The following is a 19,652-nucleotide window of genomic DNA, read 5'->3' on the forward strand; positions in this document are numbered from 1 at the left end:
GCCGGTGTCAGGGGCCACGGTCGGCATCAGCGCCTCGCTCCCTCCTCAGCGGAGAGGACAACGGAGAGAAACTAGGCGCGCGGACAGCCAGGCAGACGACCGAGACTCACCGGGAGGCGCCCAGAGCTGGACCCCCAGGATCCCAGCACCAGGCCTGCCAAAGTCCCCCTCAGCCCACCTCAGGGAGCCCCACGATCCCGTTAGGAGACAACGGAGGATGGGGCTGGGCGCCCCAAGCCGGGGACCAAATGCTTGGCCCGGCGCTCCTCCAGCCCGGCTAACCTGCCAGCTCTTCCCGGCACCCTGTCCGAGAGTCACCCACCTGCCCGGCCTTTCGGGGCTCATCTAAAAGGCTCCTCCGCCAAGACTAGGGAACACCAGGAATTGGGTTTGTTTGCGGTGCCTCAGAAGGGGCAAGATGGCGACAGGCATCAGGGCGCAGGCGCAGCCGCGCGCTGCCAGTCGGGAGGTGTAGTTCGCCTTTCCCGCCTTTCGGAGAACAGGCTCCAGAAGGCTTCCATTCTCCCAGTCCCTCTTTTCCTCCGCGTTTTGAAAGGAAAGAAGAGACATCGCGGGAGGTGCTGGGAGTTGTGGTCCCGACCCAACTCCCTCCTCTTTCGCTGTCGGTATGCTGTCGCAGGCGCAAGGAAGGCCGGGATTGTAGTTTCCCTGGCTTCTCCTCCATACCCTCCTTCTCCGGCTTCGCGCGCCTCTCCTCCAGCTGCCGTCTCCCAACCAATCGGCTGCGCTCTCTGCTACGTGTGGCGTCACACGTAGAGGCCAAGATGGCGTCGGTAGCTGGAGCTGGGGCTTTGCCGCGACCTTTACTCTAGGCGAGGTTAGGGACGGTAGGAAAGCAGCTTTGTCCCTGAAGCGCTGTTGAGGATTAGGATCGGATTCCTCAGAGTCATGGGAGCAATTGTCAGCGGCCTCCACAGCCCCCACCAGACGCAAGTCAAGGAGAGAGAATCCACGCTACGAGAACCGACATAGCGGACGTTGCGATTGCCAGAGCCCAGGCTGGCGGTTGCCGAGTTGCCAGTGGAGAAGTGGAACCCGAGCGTTCTTCACTTCGGGTCTCTCTCCACGTGTGAAGTGGGAATGATAGTGATATCTCGTGCTTTAGCTGTCAAAGGCAAGAAGGAGAAGGTATTTGTTAGAGGCCCTACGACGTGGTAGGTTCATCCTTCAGCCTTTGTTCTTATTTAATCACAGAACAATTGTGGGACGAAGGTATTGTTGCCCCTATTACACGTATGAGAAAGGGGGCCCAGTGTGTAGTTACTCGCGGCCATAAAACCGAAACCAGTGCTTGGTATTGTTGAAGAGTCAATCAAGTGTTGTGATTGCCCTTCCTCCTAAATTGTGTACTTTGGGAAATCTCGGATCTGGTAAAAATGCCCAAGTCAAAGGGGGTTTTTAATATGCTTTCTGGTATTGACAAAGTTTTCTTGTAAAATGGGGTTGATACCACCCTATGGGGATATTGTGATACACAACATAGGGAAGAGTTATTTGTGGATTGCGAACCTTTGTGCAAACGTGTGAGACTGGTCATATCCTTGAATGGAGCAGTAGATTAGGAAGAGAAAATAAAGAACAGCATTTAAGTTTCTTACTACTGTTTACTCATTAGCTAAAAATACTCTGTAAGGTCCCAGAAAATTGTTATTGTTGAAACCCAAGCCTGCCCCTGCAGAAAGTCTTCAAGTGGGACAGATGACCTCCAGGCCCTCTTCTCCCTCCCTTATCTTGTAATGCGTTCTCTTCCATCTATTTCCCAGTAAATTTAGGTGCCACCTGTTTTCAGGTCAATGACTCAACTTTTGGAAAGATGGTAAAAGAAACTTTTAAATATTTTGTTGTTGAACATACTTTCTTTGATTTGAGCCTTATAGTATCTGAGGTAGATATAGTTTAGATCTTCCCTACCCCCCCCCCCACACACACACACTATGAATGAGGAAAACACAGAAATTGAAGAACTCACCCAGTTTCACAAAGCTAGGAATTGAAGGGAGCTGGGCTTTTTAACCCCAGGTCTTCTGACTTCCAAGTGTCTTCTATACAATAAATGTCAAGGTGACAGGTAATGGAGTGGAAATGGAAAGCCAAGCTGCTTATAAAACTGGCACTGACCACCATCAGTAGCATATAAGTCAAGAATTATAGCTTACTCCTATGCTTCCTTAATGTTAAGTATTGCTGTAAGCGTCTCACATACTAATTCATTTAGTCCTTAAAATTTTATGAGGTAGAAACTATTATGTCTAATTACAAATGAGAAAACTGAGGCAGAGAAAGGAGGTTAAATAGCTTGCCTAGAGTCACACATTATAAATAAATGGTAAAGCCAGGACTTAAACATAAGCAGCTTGACTCCAGTGTATGCTCTAGACTAGTGGTTCTCAAACTTTCATGTTCAGTAGGAACCCCTGAGGATCTTGTTAAAATGCATCTTGAGTGTTTCTGGATAGGTTCTAAGATTCTATATTTCTAACAAACTCTCAATCTTCCACACATCCTCCCTTTCTTCCTAACTATATTTGTATTTTGTGACCAGAATCTGCCTTCCCCGTACTGCCTCTGATTGCTCCATATTCCTGAATATTCCCAATATTAAATTCTCTTCCTTAAGGGTCAGAGTCATACTTCACCCTCAAGAAGTTTATCCTGCCCCTGACTTTTCCTTCTAAGACAGGCATTCCTGCCTCTGCTTCTACACATTGTATTACAAAATTCAGAACATTTGATTTATGGTCATTTGTTTGAAAATCTTTCTGACTAGACAATGGGCTCTTCAAGGAGAGATCTTTGCACTCTAGTACCTAGCACATAAAAATAATAGCTAATACTTATCCAGGGCTTTCTCTGTTCCAGATACTGTTCCAGATACTGTTTTATACGTTAACTTGTTTAGTCTGCACAAAACCCTTTGGAGAATACTATTACCATTTTACGGATGAAGAAACTGAGGCACAGAGACATTAAGTAGTTTCCCCAAGACAACACACTAGTTAGTAGCAGAGCCATGATTTCAAGTTAAGGCACTTTGCACTTTGAGTCCATGAAATGTGTGATAAATAAAATGAGAGCCATCCTCCAATTCCACAAAAGAAAAACCAAGACTTACTGTCCTACTAGACATAACTACCTCTAGTCTAGGGAGATGTATTGGAGTACAGTATCTGTCTCAAACTTTATTCCACTATTGACCAAGCAGGTTTCTTGAAACAAACTTCTTCAAGGGGCCTACCATCTACCATTCAAATTTTGTAGTGCTATATTGGAGAAGGTGGATTTCACCATTATCATCAAAATAATCTATCAGAAGATCAGAAGTGCTTTGAACAGCTCAGAAAGGAGGTGAAAGATCTGGACACTGCCTCGTCAACTGACAACTCCTCTCCCTCATTGTCCATGAAACGCTGTAGTCTCTACTTCCTAAATAGCTGGCCCCATTGTTTTAGTGGGATGATGGTGAGGCCTCATCACCTGTGTGGAGTGGACTTTTTCCCAGCCCTATTCTTCCAAAAGCACCTCTCCTCACTCCTTGCCTAGTACGTCTGTCATACTGCCACTGCTGTCAGGGTGAGCTTACAAAAATTCAAAGCTCACCATGTCAGTCGCCGGCATAAGACTTTCCAGTGGTTCCCAGTTGCCAATAGAGTAGTAAAGTTCCAGCTTTTTTACAAGCAAACCCATGCCAATGCAAAGAAATTTCCTTGCATACCTAATATTTTCCTAGAACACTGCCATCACTTCTTTATCTTGCCAAAAATCTGATCTTGTCCTAAAGTTAACTGTTCTCTCTTGAAGCCCTTGCAAATGGAGTTCTTCCTTCTATCCCCATCTTCAATATCTTGAACCAGAAGGAAAGGATGGTATTCTCCTCACCTTGTAACTACCAACTTCCAGACCGGCTACCCTTGCAGTGAGGCTTTCAAACCCTGCAAACTCCATTCAGCTGTCATTCCATCTCTCTAGGGATGATGGGATTTTTTTTAGGGAGAAGCTTTTTAAGTCTGCTATCATCAGCTTGTGTTGCCCTGTTGTCCCTTCTGCCCTTGTCCTCACCAGAAAGATTTTAAAAACCTTCCCCCAGCACTGCCATTCCACCACCCATTTCTTTGATCCTGTGCTTTGTTCTCCAGAACTATTCCACCTCTGAAATCAGTAACTAAGGTATTCCACCTTCTAAACAAGACCTTCTTTTATTCCAGAGTTTTTTTACTCCTTTACCCTCACCAAACCTGTTCTTCAACTTCAGTGAAATCTACAGTTTACAGTCTACCAGTTCCAGGTTTGTTCCCTCCTCTAGCTCTATTTTCTTCTCTTTCTGCGCAGGGCCCTGTGATCATTCAAACTCTGTCTCATTGGCACTTCCAACTTCATTCAGCTGTCTCTGTCCTTCCACATAGACCCTAAAACAGCCCTCTACCTTGGATCAGTTTCTCCCCTATAATCCTCCCCATGTTGATGTAGCTATTAGTTAACTATTGGTACATAAGAAATTATCCCAAACCTTGGCTTTAAGACAAAATAAGGTTTTGGTGGTTGTGGTTGTTGTTGTTGTTTTAATTTCATACAGGTTTTGCAGTTTCTGTGGGAATCAAGTTAGCTGATTCTGGCTTGGAATCTCTAAGAGGTTGCATTCATGATGTCAGCTAGGACAGCTATCATCTGAAGACTGGGGCTAAAGGATCAGCTTCCTAGGTACAGTAAAAACGTGGTTTGCGAGCATAATTCATTCCAGAAATGTGCTACTAATCCAAAGCACTTGTATATCTAAGCAAATTTCCCCCATAAGAAATAATGGAAACTCGGATGATTCGTTCTATAACTGAAAAATATCCATATAAAAATGATTACAATACTGTTATATAAAACGAAATAATTAAGAAAAATAAAAACCTGCACTTACCTTTGAAAACCTTTGTGGCTGGTGTCAGGGAGACGAGAGAGGAGGATTATTGTGTAGGACGACTTTCAGTATCACTAGCAGAATCACTGCTATGTCTTGGCTCAATGGAATCTTTTTCTGCCTGAGGGCCATTGTATACGCTCACCTGGATGTTGATTACAGTAAAATATTAATAAACTCTTGTCATATAATGTAATTGGCAATAAGGCAGCAGAGGAAAGGGTCTATATCTGCAGGCAGCCTGACCTAGAATGAAGCGAAGCATTCTTAAGCTTACTCGTGTACAGAAAGGCAAAGGACTGTCCATAGGTGCTTTGAAATACAAAAAATACACCAGTACCAGTTGTGGGCACCTTCCAACCTTCTGAAAAATCACTGATTTCTGCCAAACACCATGGCCTGAGACTGAGCATCCAAGCATGGGAGACGATAACCCACAATCCTGCAGAGAGAGAGAGAGAAGAATCATTGGCTCAGTTGTGAGCATGTGATGCATGTGACATTCAGCGTCATGTACTACTCGTATTGCAAGACATCACTTGTTTATCAACTTAAAATTTATTAGAAATGTTTGCTCATCTTGCAGAACACTTGCAGAACAACTTACAATCCAAGGTTTTACTGTAGCTTGTTCACATGGTTGGTAAGTTAGTGAGGGAAGAGGTCTGTTTCTTACTCTGTGGACCTCCCTATAAGGCTGCTTGAGCATCCTCACAACCTAAGTGATGGGAGGGAGCACTGTGGAAGCTGTAAAGTTGCAATGTGCCTATCTGTTCGTGTGTGTGTGTGTGTGTGTGTGTGTGTGTGTGTGTATACAAAATCAGGTTTTAGGAATTTATACAAAGCAGCAAATCTAGGACAACTTGATGGAAGTAAGTTGAAATAATATTAAGTAGCATTTATTGAAATTCCATTATAAAAAGCACCTGTGTGCGTTATCTCATTTAAACTTCACAACATTCCCATGGTATAGTAATTGTCCATTTCATAGCTGAGGAAACCAGGGCCTAGAGAGAAAAATAATTTGTGCAATGTCAAATATCACAAGACTCTTCCCAGGAACACACAGATATTACAGAGTTCTGGTTATTTGTGGTTGCATATCAAAGCATTGCTATAGCTTAAACAATTTATTTTTGCTCACAGATCTTCAAATTGGTAGGGCTTAAGAACACAGTTCATCTCTATTCCTCTGGAGTCCACTGGGACAGCTTGATGGCTAAAATCTGGAATCATCTGAGGTCTCATTCATTCATATGACCAGCAATTGATGTTGCTTGGAATCTTTGCTGGGATTATCAGCAGAAACATCAGTGTGTGGCATCTCCATGTGGCCTTTGCTTCCTTACAACATGTGGCCAGATTCCAAGGCAAGGGACTAGAGAGAAAAGAGACAAAAGAAAACTGGAAGTTTTTGTCATCAAACTATGGAAACCATGCCATTATTTCTGCAATACTCTTGATTGGAACAGTCAAGCCCACCCAGGTTCAAGGGGAACCTAACAGAAGAATGGTAGAGTTCTGAAAGAACACATGGAACCAGAAATACTGCTGTGGTCATTTTTGAAAAACATCATCTGCTGTAGTCAGTCTTGGTCACAATTCATATCTCTCTCACATGGCAAAACATATTCATTCCTTCCTCCCCAAACCCCCAGTCTCTTCCCATTGTGATAGCAGAATCAGGCTGCTAAGAGGCTAAGAGGCTGCAGTCAAACTGTGAGATTCCATTTATATAAAGTTCAAAAGCAGCAAAAGTAATCTATAGTGCCAAAAGTCTGGATAGTAAATAACTTTAGAGGAGCAACTACTTGGAGCAGGTAGGAACCGTGGAACTATGAATGTTCTAGATCTTGATCTGGGTAGGGGTTACATGAATAGATAGGCCTAAGTAAAAGCTTATCGAGCTATACGTGTAAGATTGTATCCTTTATGTAGTTTATACCTCAATAAAAAGTAAAAAGGTGCTGTAATGGTGGATACACATCATTACACATTTGTCAAAACCCATAGAATGTATGGGTTCACCCACCAGGGGTGAACACTTACGTAACCTTTAGACATTAGGTGATAATGACACATCAGTGTAGGTTCATCACTTGTAACAAATGTACTACTCTGGTGTGGGATGTTGATAGATCATATATGAGAGGCGGGAACTTTTTATACAGTTTGAACCTAAAAGTGCTCTAAAAAATAAAATTTATTACTTAAAAAATGCCAGTAAAAAGGATTTTTAAAAATCCTATTTGTACCAGTTAGGAATGTGTGGGTGTGTGGGGATGGATGGATGGATGGATGGATGAAATGGTTTAAGGAATAATGAAAGTTTGGGGTTCACTTTAAGTCCTAGAGTAGTTCTGGCTACAGGCATTACTGAATCTAGAGTATCTCTCCATCCCTCAGCTGTTTTCTACTGTGTTGGCTTCGTTCTCATGTTCTGTGTGTTGGCTCCCAGCAGTTCCAGGCTTATATCATCCTTCCTGCTTATAGCCCCAGCAGAAAAGAGGCACATGCTATCTCTTTTACGATCTTATTAAAAGTCTCACCCTGTTGCTGTTGTCTCCATCTGGGGCATGTGCCCATCCCTAAACTGTGGCCAGGAGAATGTAATGCCCTGATTTGCCTTATCCACATGTTACTCTCTGGAAAGGAGGAAGCTGAGTGGTAAAGTCAATTATTCCAAAGTACATGGAGTGGGGGTGGGGGTGAGCTTGGCTTCCCTTAGGAAAATTAGGGTACTGTTGTCAGAGGTCAGTGAAAGAATGTTACACAGCAAAATCAGATGCTTACTAAAATAAGCCAGGGCACTGTGTGAGTCATAAAAATGTTCATACCCTTTGATACAGGATTCCCATTTGTGGGAATAATCTAAAATATGAGAAAAGTTATATTTACAGAAATTTTAATTTCAGTGCTATCAAAAAATTGACAACCTAATCATCTTACAATAGAAAAGTATTTACATACCCCACATATCTACACAGACTAAATGTAATTTAAAATGAAAATTACAGGGGCACCTGACTGGATCAGTTGGTAAAGCATGTGACTCTAAATCTCAGGGTTGTGAGTTCGAGCCCCATGTTGGGTGTAGAGATCACTTAATAAATAAAACTTTTAAAAAAATGAAAATTCCGAGTAGTTAACATTAAGGAATATGTTTATGATAAGTGGAAAAACCACATACGTATGTGTATATACATACCTTTATGTAAAAGGACATATATAAATATGAAAAAAATTGGAAGAAAACATGCCAAAACAGTAACTTACTAGAGTAAGTTCTACCCCTAGAGTGGTAGAACTATGGATGATTTTTTTTCCTTTATTTTTCAAGTTTCCTTTTTGGTATTTATATTATTGTTATGATTTATTAATGCACTTTGTAAAACTTAGGATCTTAAGAATAGTCCCTTCTCCTAAGTACTATGGAGTAAAACCAAATAAACTTTTACATCAGTTGACTAATGATTCTGGTAAAGGTCATAAAACATTAGCGTTAGAAGAAATCTCAGAGGTATTCAGTTTAATCTCCCATTTTACAGCAGAGATATCTGAGATCCAGAGAGTCAAAGTAACTTACACAAAGTCGCACAGGAACCAAGGGCAGGTCTCACGATTTTCAGGCTAACATTTCCTATACTGATTGAACCAATCAATTAAGATTTGGATTTTTGGGGTACCTGGGTGGCTCAGTTGGTTGAGCGTCTGACTGTTTGGCTCAGGTCACAATCCCAGGGTTGTGGGATCAAGCCCCGCATTGGGCTCTGCACTGAGCATGGAACATTCTTAAAATTCTCTCTCTCTCTCTCTCTCTCTCTCTCTCTCTCTCTCTCTCTCCCCCTTCCCCCCTCCCCTCTCCCCTGTTCTCTCCCTCTGTCTCTCTCTCTCTCTCTCTAAAAATTGAAAACTAAAAAGATTTGGATTTTTGCCTGCTTTCCTGAAAACACATCCTCAAGTTCAAGTTGATATGCAGCCTTTCATTACTAATTCAAATTAAAGCAGCTATTGTCACTTGCTGGGAAAGTGATATTTTTAAAAGGATATTAAAAACTAACATTATGGCCCTTTAGTTCCTTGCCTTGCACATCCTTGCATATATTTTTTTTGTGAGCAACTTAGTCAATAAATACCGAGGACACCCAGATCTGGCTAAATTAAATGGACCAGTGTATGGTCTACTTCTTTTGGGTGTCAGCCTCCTCATTTATTCTTTGAATGAGTGTTGGGCCCCATGCCGGGCTTTGGGATAAGAAGATGCACAAGGTTCCACCATTATCCTCCTGGAGCTCACAGTTGAGTGGGGAGGTTAGACACATGCAGATAGCTCTATATACCATAGGGGAACATGATAACACACGATGTTCATTAAGGTGTTTAAGAAGATGCTATGGATCAAGGAGAAAAAGGTTGTCATCACAGAAGGGTTCATAGCAGAGGTAGCATTTGGGCTGGCCTCTTGAGTGAACAGCCATTACCAGGCAGAGAAGTGGGGCAGGAGTATCAAGGGTATCACAGCAGAGGCAATAAGCAAAGCTTGGAAGTATAAAGGGGCACATAGAATGGCCTCAAGGAGTGAAATGAGGGATGTTAGACTCTTAGTGGTGCTCAACTAGAAGTGCTTGTTGGACTAACTTAGTGAGCTCCATCAAATTTCAGAAGATTATAATGTATATCTTTGGCTAAGAACCTTAGATGTCTGCTGAGATCTTACATATACCCTCAAAGTTTTGGGGTCTGTGGTTGCCACAGTATCTCATGAGAGCACCAGACCTAATGACACAAGTTATTGCCATTTAATCCACGTTGGAACCCAAGTGGCAAAAATACCGTCTTTGCTCTGTATGATTTGACACTGATTGATGACTTGATCATTAGAAAACCAAAGGGAATTGCAAATGAAAATAGAAATAAAGACATAATCTCACACACTGAGTTTTCCCTAGTTCATTTTGGGGGGAAAAAAGTCTTTTCAGGTTCACCCAAATGCTAAGGCATCTCAGGTGAGGAGCTGATGATAATCAGTAATTATCCAAGGTGAGATCCAAGATATTTCATAAAGATGGAAATAATAACCCTGTCGGAAATGGAAATCAACTATCATGGGGGAGGGGGCTATAAATCCAAACATAATATTCAACTTGTCTTCACCTCAGAGAGTTTCCAGCTGTTTATGACGTTTTGCTGTGATTCGCCAGAGATGAGATGCATTTTTTAAAACTCTGCTCCAGCCAGCTGAACGAAAGGCTTGGGAGCCACATTCTCTTCCAAGAAGTGTTGAGCACTTGTGAAGTCTGCAGAGAAATGGTAGAAGGTGTATGCTTTCTTGTCAGTTCCAATGAAGATTTTTTCCTTGCAACCCTAGGATTAATCATTATTTTCTAAGAGAACTAGAGAAGACCAGGTCTCTCTTGGGTTGAAAGGGTACTTGCTGCGATGCTATGAGCTTTAAACTTACCACGTCAAGGCCAGCGGTTCAAATCCAAGCCTTGCTAAAGGCAGAGGTAATAAACGAACGCATGCTTACTGAGAGCCTGGGGAATGTATTTGTTGAGAAACGATTGTGGGAAGGAAATGGTCCAAATGATGCTTGTGTGAGTATGTGCCCGTACACACACACGCACGCACACACACACATCCTGAGCTGAAGTGTAGAAGACAGTCTGTGGTGAAAGCACTTAATCTCACCAGACTGATTGGAGACTTCTTGAGAGCAAGGACAGAGGTTGATTTCTAAATTCCCAGCACTGTTGACTAAATTACTGAATGACATGTTGAACCTGAGAAGACAGTGGTGTGGCCATGTGGCAGTGTCTTCCCACAGTCACTCCAGATTGCCTAAGCTTCCCCAGACAAACCTTGCACCTTCATGTCCTGCCCTGGGGCTGTTCTCCTCCCATTCTTCCTCTGTCTGGAATGCTTTTATGCCATCTCTTCTTCCACGCCTCAGCTTTTTGAAGCTTATTAAAACTGTCATTCTTTATAGTCCATCTTAAATGTCTTTTAAAAATAATTTTCCACACACAGATGGGAGCAGGGAATGTTCCTGGACGTTAAAAAGATCTGGGTTTGAATCCCAAGTCTACCTCTTTCAAGTTCTGGAGCAAGTTACCTGTTTCCTCTAGATGGGTTTGGGTAAAGTTTAATGTGATAACATAAGTACAGGGCCTAGCTCAGTGACCAGCATTGGATAGACGGTGACTGAGTGTTAGCTCTTTCCATTCATTCACCTTCCTCCGTGAAACCCAGCTCTGTGCTTAAAAGACGTTGCCTCTCTCTGCCTATACATTCTTTAACACTTCTTCCTCTCGCCCCACCACCAATTCTATCCTCAGATATAATTGCTATCTCCTCTGTCCCATAGTGCTTTGCTTAATGCCTCTTTTCTAGCACTTATTATGGGCTGACTTGTGCTATAACTCATTGTGTTTCTCTCCCACTCTGGCTGAAAACACCTCAAGAGCAGTATCTCCAGAAACTAGCATAGGGACTAGTTTAGGACGGACATTCCATACGTGGTTGTCTAATTGAAACAACATTTAACCCAGCTTTCCAGGAGGCAAAGTGAGCATGTAACATGTCTTCTCCCAACAAGTGCTGAATGGTCTAAGTAGCAAGGAGGAAATAACCCTACAATTAAGTGGTTCAAAGTTGATTGCTGTCTGTCCAGCCCGTGAGCAGAGCCTCCATTTCCAGATGTCTTTGTTTCCCCCACTTCCAACTCAGCCAAGCCAGAAGAGTATTCCCATAAGGGTAACTCAATATATCTTTTTTCACTGATTTGATTAGGGTGTGAAATACTTTCTTTGGAGAAAATGCACAAGAGTGAGGTTTTTCTCTGTTTTTGCAAGGGACAGAAGGTGAAGGAGAGAGAGGGAAATCGAAGCCAGAGGAAAATCTATTGTACCCCAGGAGATGAAGAACACATGTAGCCAACACAACAGATATTGTCCTGGGAAGGAACTTAAGAGCCTGAGCCATAAATGACTCCATATCTTACACCGATCTTAGGGAAAGAGTTAAAAAGAAGAAAAAAAAAACAAAATAAAAAAAAAATCTTCTTCCCCAGAAACTGATCTTTGCAGTGATATACGTACTAGTGAAGAACTGGAAGCAACCTAAAAATTCAATTCAATGAATATTTACTGAACTACTAAGTGCAAGGGGGCACTGGAGTTACGGAGATACTGGTGAAGCTAGATTTCTAAACTCAGTCTCTTCACTCCACTCAATTATTTTCACCTTTGGGGAAAGCACGCTCTATCAGTCAGCATTCAACTAAAGAAGCAGAGGTGCTAGGGGTTGTGGGATAGGAGATTTATTATAGAAATTAAAATTTATACAATCGTGGGAGGGATTGGAGCAGTGCAGCTCTGAAAAGGGGGGACGTTCAATGGAGTCACCAACCAGTCGATCCCAAAAGCCAAGCGTACCAGCTGATTCGGAGCTGTGAAGGAGGAGCTGATGGGAGAAGCCTACAGGAGAAGGCTGTGAGTCCACAGCCGGATGGCTGGTGGTGGGCTTAAAGCTTCGACTGGCCAGCAGAGTTAGCCGTTAGGAAGAGCTGGGTGTGGAGTGGAGGAGAGTGAAGACACGCTGGAACCCGCTGGCCCCTCCACGTCTCTCCATGACTTCAGTGGTCAATGGCTGCTGATTCACTTCTGCTTTCCAAATCTCAAGCAACTTTCTTTTTAAACCAACTGTAACCTACAACCATGCAATTGGCAACTTAACCAAACTGACACACATAAATTTCCTCCATCGCCATGAAGTCATTTCTGTCTCCTCCCAATTTCCTACAATGGAGAATGAGTGGGCTTTTAAGTCTGACAGGCCTAGGTTCTAATCCTGGGTCTGCTCCAAACTAGCTGTATGACCTCAGATAAATCACCATTTCCGGACCTTAATGGATTAGGAGTCCTTCCTTTGTGCTACTGTAGCCCCTGTGCTTCTCTTGGTGGTATCCTTTAACCCCTTTTCTTGTCATTATCTATTTATGTGTCCATTTCCTCCACCAGACTACAAGCTTGAGCACAGGGATCATATCTGATTCTGCTTTATAGTTATGGTGCCTAACAGTGCCTGACACAGAATGAGATGCTCAATAGATGCTGGCTGAGGATGATGAATCCTTGAGATGGAGAAGAGAAACTCCCCAGACTATCAAGCTAACAGTGGAGCCCAATACTAAGACATTACGGGAGTGAGACCCACCTCTGTATAGATGTACGCTCAGTACCCTCTATAAAAACAGTCTCCAGACACCCTTACCTCATCTATAGCTTCTATCTTAAACCATTCCACTTTCCAACCTATTGAAATCATCCTTCTTCCTGGGTCTTGGGCTTGTCTTCTCTTTATCATCTGCTATCACCTCTTGGACCTATTACTTTAAATGTTCGAGCCCCTGGCTCTCAATCTTGCTTGAATTTTTATTTTCCCTTTGATTAAACTATTTTCCCTTTCTTGACATATTTCCCACCCTGCTCCCTGAGGTTCTTATGTCAGAGACCACAAAAGTCCCTGCCCTCAGGGAGTTCTCAGGCTGGTGAACAAAAGACAAGGAAACCAGCAATTCCAGGACAGTGTGGTAAGAGGTCTGTTGAAGTATGTTCAGGGTACTGTGAGAGCGTAGAGAGGAAGAGCACCTAATCTTACAAAGACAAGGAAATCTATATTGATCTGAGTTTGAGAAATTGTTTAAGAGATTCCCAGGCAGGGGGCACCTGGGTGGCTCAGTCAGTTAAGCATCCGACTTCCCCTTAGGTCGTGGTCTCATGGTTCGAGAGTTGAAGCCCCGCGTCGGGCTCTGTGCTGACAGCTCAGAGCCTGGAGCCTGCTTTGGATTCTGTGTCTCCTTCTCTCTCTCTGCCCCTCCCCCGTTCATGCTCGCCCTCTCTCTTTGCTCTCAAAAATAAATAAACATTAAAATAATAATAATAATAATAATAATAATAATAATAATAAAGGAGATTGCCAGGCAGAGAAAGGAAGGACATGTTTTGCAGACAGAGCCAAGCAGAGGTGTGAAGACAGGGGAGACAGGGTCCAGGAGGCTGCAGGTGGGTTGGTGGTGGAAAAGCATGCAAGCACAGTTGGGAAGTGGAGGGAAATGAGCCAACATTGTAAAGTTGGGAGCTTTCACGTGAAATTCTGGATCTCCCATTTCTGTTGAAAACTCAGAAGATCTGGCCATACTGAGCTCACCCTCTCGTATGAGCTGAGAGTTCTTCATCCTTGTTAGATGCCATATGTGCTTTTTGCTGTTGTTTAAAGAGTGGATCGATTATTTATTTATTTATTTATTTATTTATTTATTTATTTATAAAGTAAGCTCTAGGTCCAAAGTGGGGCTTAAACTCACAACTCTGAGACCAAAAATTGCATGCGCCACCAATTGAGCCAACCAGGGGCCCCACCATATGTGCTTTGTAACTTGCTTGTCTCCGCCACACTCTTTTGTCATCATACTTACACTCTTGTTTTTCTTTAAGGAGAGAAATATTTCTTGGTACCTGGGTCTCTGTGAAAAGTGGGGAAGTGGCATTTAGACACAAGAGGCAGGCATTCCAAAAATTGGGAATAGCATGTTTCTTGTGGACGTGAAGAAACAAATGTATCCGTTGTAGGACTGCACCTTTCACTTAAACTTAGTCCCCTTCACTCATTTATGTTACCTGCAAGGTTTGCTCCATAAAGAGTGATGACTTCATGAGGCCGCCTTACTTTTCATAAAGCCTTGCAGTGTTCACAGACCATCAAGAAGGAATGTGCCAGGGGCGTTAGTCTTAAAGAAGGTGTAGGAGACATGCACATGTCTGGTTTGTCGAAGGGACGCCAACGCTGACTCTCAGAGCCTCAAATAGGTGATGAATCAAGTAGAAAGAAATTGAGAGGACTCAGAAAAGGGCTTGTCCGTGTCCCCAGAGCAGCTAATGGCAAGAGTTCTCCACAGCCAGTCACAACATGGAGAAAATGTAGTGCAACCCTCCCTTCCAGATCCAGAGCCAAAAGACCAAGGTGCTCCCAGTAATGGTGCAGAACTGGCCCAGCTTCTCAGTAAGAGAGTTACTTTAGAAACCCCCTTGGTTCTCACATCATAGGATAGATAGCACTGCACCGTAGCTAAGGCCTCCAGCCTTCCCAGAGCCTAGAAATCCTGCTTCGAGGTCTGAGCTCCTTGCAGCTGGCTGAGTGAGAAGAGGCTGCCTTGGGCTCCTTTGGGGCCTCTTGTTTTCACTGATGATTCTCTGCAGCTCGGCTCTGGCAGTCTTACCTCCCCCCCCCCCCCCCCCCCCCCCCGTGTAACTGATCCCTGTCCTCTGGCTCTGTCAGCACCTCGGCTATGTACACCATGACATGCGGGAGTCTCGAGCCAGGCAGGAGCCCTCAGAGTGAGGTGTAAGTTTCTTTGCAAGCCATTGAAGCTGCCTTTTTGCAGTATGCTAGACATTTGGGCTCTGCTAGTCAGAAAGCAGTGCCTTCACTAGGTGATCGGGGAGAAGGGATCCCCGAAGTCTTCACATTGGAGTCCCCATTCCCCATCTTTTCCCACATCGATTCTGCATGTACCTACCTGCTGAATTCACGTACATTAAAGCATAATGCTAAGTATGTTATATTTCTGATGAAAAGCTTTCATTGGCTCCTCATTTCCCACCAAATTCAAACCAAGTCACCTGCCCTGGCATTTTGGACCTTTCCTAGGAAGCCCCTAAATGCTTTTTCTAGGCCTGTCTCCCACTATAAACACCAAATACTCCAGCCAGAATGATACTTGCCTTTCTCTGCAGACACAGAGTTTTCTTGCCTTTGTTCTTCTCTTCCTTCCTCCCTGATCATTTCCACCTGCCCAAAGCCTACCCATCCTACAGATCTCATCTCAAGGCCACCTTCAATGTTCCTAATGGCTCCAGTCACATGTCACCTCTTCTTGCTTGAGGTTCCTATCACACATTATGTTTTTCTTGTTAAACTCTGGGCATAGTGTCCTTATTTTAATCACATGGTCCCATGCCTCAGCCTTCTTGCTTAAACTGAGATTAGATGGCAGGGGTTATGTATGTTCCTCTATATCACCATGTCCTAGACAGGGCCTGGTACATGTGATATACTCAGAAATACTTATTTGAATTGATTGTGTAGATTGAATTGAATTTGTAGATTCAGAAAAGAGCCTCCTGGTACCTCTCATGGAATCCTAGACTCTTCAGCAAAGGAATGGATCTTAGCTGTCATTTTTCTCAGTCCTGAATTTGATGATAGGAATTTCTTCTTGACATCCCTGCCAGGGGCTAGTACCAAGTAATTTTCCACTGGGGCAGTTGGACAGTGATTAGGTCCACCCCTCTGGAAATAAATACCTGGGCCAAGAGAGGGATTTCATGTATAAAAGCACCAGCTTTGTGTCTCACTGGGAGCCAGGCTGTCCATTTCAACAGATGTTCTCAAGCCCTAGAGAAGGCCCAGTCTCTAGTAATAGGGGACCCAGGTCAAACCAACCCATGTGCCTGGGCCCCTCTCACTTGCAACAATCCTTCTGTGCATCCTGTGGCTGCCCCTCCTCATCCTAATGGAGGCCATCATTTTTTAAATGCCATACGTCATGGAGTCCAGTTTCTGAGAATTTCTTTCCAGAAATGTGGAGGGGCACCTGAGTGGCTCAGTTGGTTAAGTGTCCAACTCTTGATTTTGGCTCAAGTCATGATCTCAGGGGCATGATCTCAGATCGAGCCCTGTGTCAGGCTCTGTACTGAGTGTGCAGCCTGCTTAGGATTCTCTCCCTCTCTCCTTCTGCCCCTCCCCCACTTGCACTCGCTCACTTGCTCTCATGTTTTCTCTCTCTCTCACTCAAAAAAAAAAAAAAAATTGTGGAGGAAAGATATGATCTTTGGAACCAGCCATACTAGGTTCCATTTTCATTGTCTTGCTTAGTATGATGTGGTTAAGAACTTTGGCTTTGGAGTTACGCAGAACTAGGTTCAAATACTTTTCTGCCATTTCCTGTCTCTGTGACTTTAGACAAATTACCCAACTTCTCGATGAGTTCACTTTCTAGTATGTAAAATAGGGACAGTAACACCATCCTCATTGATTTTTTTTTAAACAATTAAATAATAAAATGCATGTGTATCAGCTAGAATGTCTTCAGCTGTAAGTAACAAATAAGAACTGATTTGTTAATAATAAGGAAATGTATTATCTGAAATAATAAGGAAAATGTATTATCTCATATAACAAGAAGTCCAGAAGTAGGGAAGTTTCAAGATTGGTTAATTCATTAAGTGCCTAAATTCATTCTGTCTTTATGCTCTTCTAACCTTAGCTTGTAGGCTCTCCTAGGCTGGCTTTCCTCGTGATCCTAAGATGGCTGCCATGGTTCCAGGCATCACATCCAGACACTTTCTCTTGTGTTTTTTTAAGAATGAGGAAATATTTCCCTGGTGTTCTCACAGAACACACTGTCTCTCCCCTCACTTTACATATGCTCACTGATGACCCTCCCACATCTTTGGCTGGAGCTGATTCACAAGCCCAACTCCATAAACCTGCAGGAGCTGGGTCACAAGTGATTTAGTCCAATCACAGACAAAATAGAATAGACTACAATGATCATCTTGGGCAGTCATACTGGAGATAGAGTCCTTTTTCTTGAGGGATGGGTATCTGAACAAAATTAGGATTCTGTGAGCAGAAAGATGGGATGGTTGTTGAGTGTGTAACCAACAGAGTCTGCTGCAACATGGAATCTAGCACATAGTAAGCATTAAATACATGTTAGGTATTGTTGTTATTAACTCTTACTAGCTATGTGAACTTACTCAAATCACATATCTCTTAGAGCCCCAATTTCCTCATCTGTAAAATTGGAATAGGATTATCTAATTTGTTGGATGGTTATACAATGAAATGAAATGACATAGGTAAAGTCTTAGGTGCTTAGTAAATGATGACTATTTATTATAGTTGTAATGATTATTGCCAAAATACTGGGCAGCAGGTTGAGGTCTTCAACAAAGACTGAAGTTTCCTAAGATTAACCTCAGCCTGAAAAGGTCAAAAGCATGAGCACTAGAAGCAGTTCATACTCAATGCTCTATAGTTGTGGTTGTGAGTATCAATTTGCCAGACCCTAATAATCCATCAGGACACAGTTGCCACCACCCAATAGTTCCTTGGTTTCAGGAGACCCAGTAAGACAAGGATTCCTGCTAGAGGGCCCACTCTCCTGGTGCTCTTGCCCCTAGAGGGCATTAGACGCAATCTCACCTCCCCTGCTGCAGGGATTTGATGGCCTAAGACCAACAACTCATCCAAAAGAAGATGTCACTTCTTGGCCTTTGAGTCCTCAGCTTAGGATGGGAGATTGATGGGTTTGAACCATCTATAGCCTCTTTTCCTTCTCCACAGCACCTGGGACTATAGCTTTGTTAGATCCAGGTTCCCATCTAGCTCTGCCACTTACTTGTAGTGTGGCCTTAAGCAAAGTTCTTTATCTCTCTTTGAATATCATTTTCCTCACCTGTAAAGTAGGGATGATAATATCTACTTCATAGAGTTATATTAAGGATTCAATTAGATGATGACTATACACAATGCTTATCAAATTGAGCGACCCTCAGTAAATGGTGGCTGTGTTCTCGTAGTTACCTAGCAACTATTTGCTGGTTGATTGTAGAGGGTGAATTCATGTACATAGGCACTTGAACAAGACAGTGGTAATTAACATAGATCCAATGCTAACACTTTTACAAATTAAGTTTTTCCCAAAGAAATAGAAATTAGCCTTATCCTAATCTTTACACATGATGATACTGAGGTTCAGAGGATAAGAACTTGGCCCAAATTACACAACAAGTTAGTGACAGAGCAGGGATTTGAACCCATGTATCTCTGGTTCCAAAACTCCGTACTCTTCCACTGACCCCTCTTTCTTTCTTAATCTGCTCATTTAACATCTTCTCTGAAATCAGAGACCCTCACTGACCACACCTCCCACATCCTTTCCCACCGTGGTCTCTCTAGCCTCTGAGTTCCTAGAGCACATGCTTGAACCTCTCATTGGTCCATACTTAGGAGCACATCCAGCTAGCCATGCCATAAAGCTGAGCTCACCCTTGACCCTTCCATCTCTCTCCCTCCTCATGTCTAATGGGCTAATAAGGTCTGTCAGTTCTACCTTTTAAATAACCCTGAAATTGTGACATACTCCTCTCTTCCTACTATTGTCACCCTGTTTTAGACCCGCAACATCTCTTGGAATGATGCAGAAGCCTCCTAATTGATCTCTCTGTCCCCAGGTCACCCTCCAGAATGACATTTCTCATCAAGAAAGTTGACTGTGCCATTCATGCACTTGAAACTCTTTCAGAACAGGTGGCCCTGCTCTCCTCCGCAGCCTCATCTTTAGTCACCTTCCCTTCGAGTTCTGCTCACTGGTCACTTGGAATGACCCATTGTGTCTGTACAGACCACACTGTCTCTCCCCCCCCCCCCCCCCCCCCCCCCCCCCCCCCCCCCCCCCGCCAAGCCTTTAAACATGCTACTTCCTCTGCCAGGATCAATGCCAGGCCCACTCCCATCCTTGCCTGGAAACCCCTCCTCACCCTTCAGGATGGGTTCAGGAAAGTATCTCCTCTTTCTCTACCTCTTACCCATAGCTCAGTTGATCCTGAAGCCCATTATTTCTTCCACTGCACTTCCAAAGCACTTATTTCTTCCATTG

At 43.3% G+C, this 19,652-nt stretch overlaps 1 protein-coding gene and 1 long non-coding RNA gene across 29 annotated transcripts in view; one reads left to right on the plus strand and one right to left on the minus strand.

Annotated features, from left to right (window-relative positions):
* Positions 1 to 714, minus strand: part of EMSY (EMSY transcriptional repressor, BRCA2 interacting) — an 87,693-nt gene extending 86,979 nt beyond the window's left edge. For 13 of the 28 annotated variants that reach the window (XM_043580190.1, XM_043580194.1, XM_043580176.1 and 10 more), the window contains exon 1: positions 323 to 439. The gene's annotated coding sequence lies outside the window, so the exon portion shown is untranslated. Of the gene's footprint in view, positions 1 to 322 lie in introns of all 28 variants that reach the window. The other 15 variants (XM_043580183.1, XM_043580182.1, XM_043580186.1 and 12 more) reach the window with 6 other exon arrangements.
* Positions 573 to 8,391, plus strand: LOC122483314. The gene is made up of 2 exons (XR_006297384.1): positions 573 to 1,175; positions 6,071 to 8,391. It is a non-coding gene; the product is annotated as an uncharacterized LOC122483314 (long non-coding RNA).
* The last annotated feature ends 11,261 nt before the right edge of the window (positions 8,392 to 19,652 follow it).

Source organism: Prionailurus bengalensis, chromosome D1, assembly GCF_016509475.1.
Source record: "Prionailurus bengalensis isolate Pbe53 chromosome D1, Fcat_Pben_1.1_paternal_pri, whole genome shotgun sequence".
NCBI lineage: Eukaryota > Metazoa > Chordata > Mammalia > Carnivora > Felidae > Prionailurus > Prionailurus bengalensis.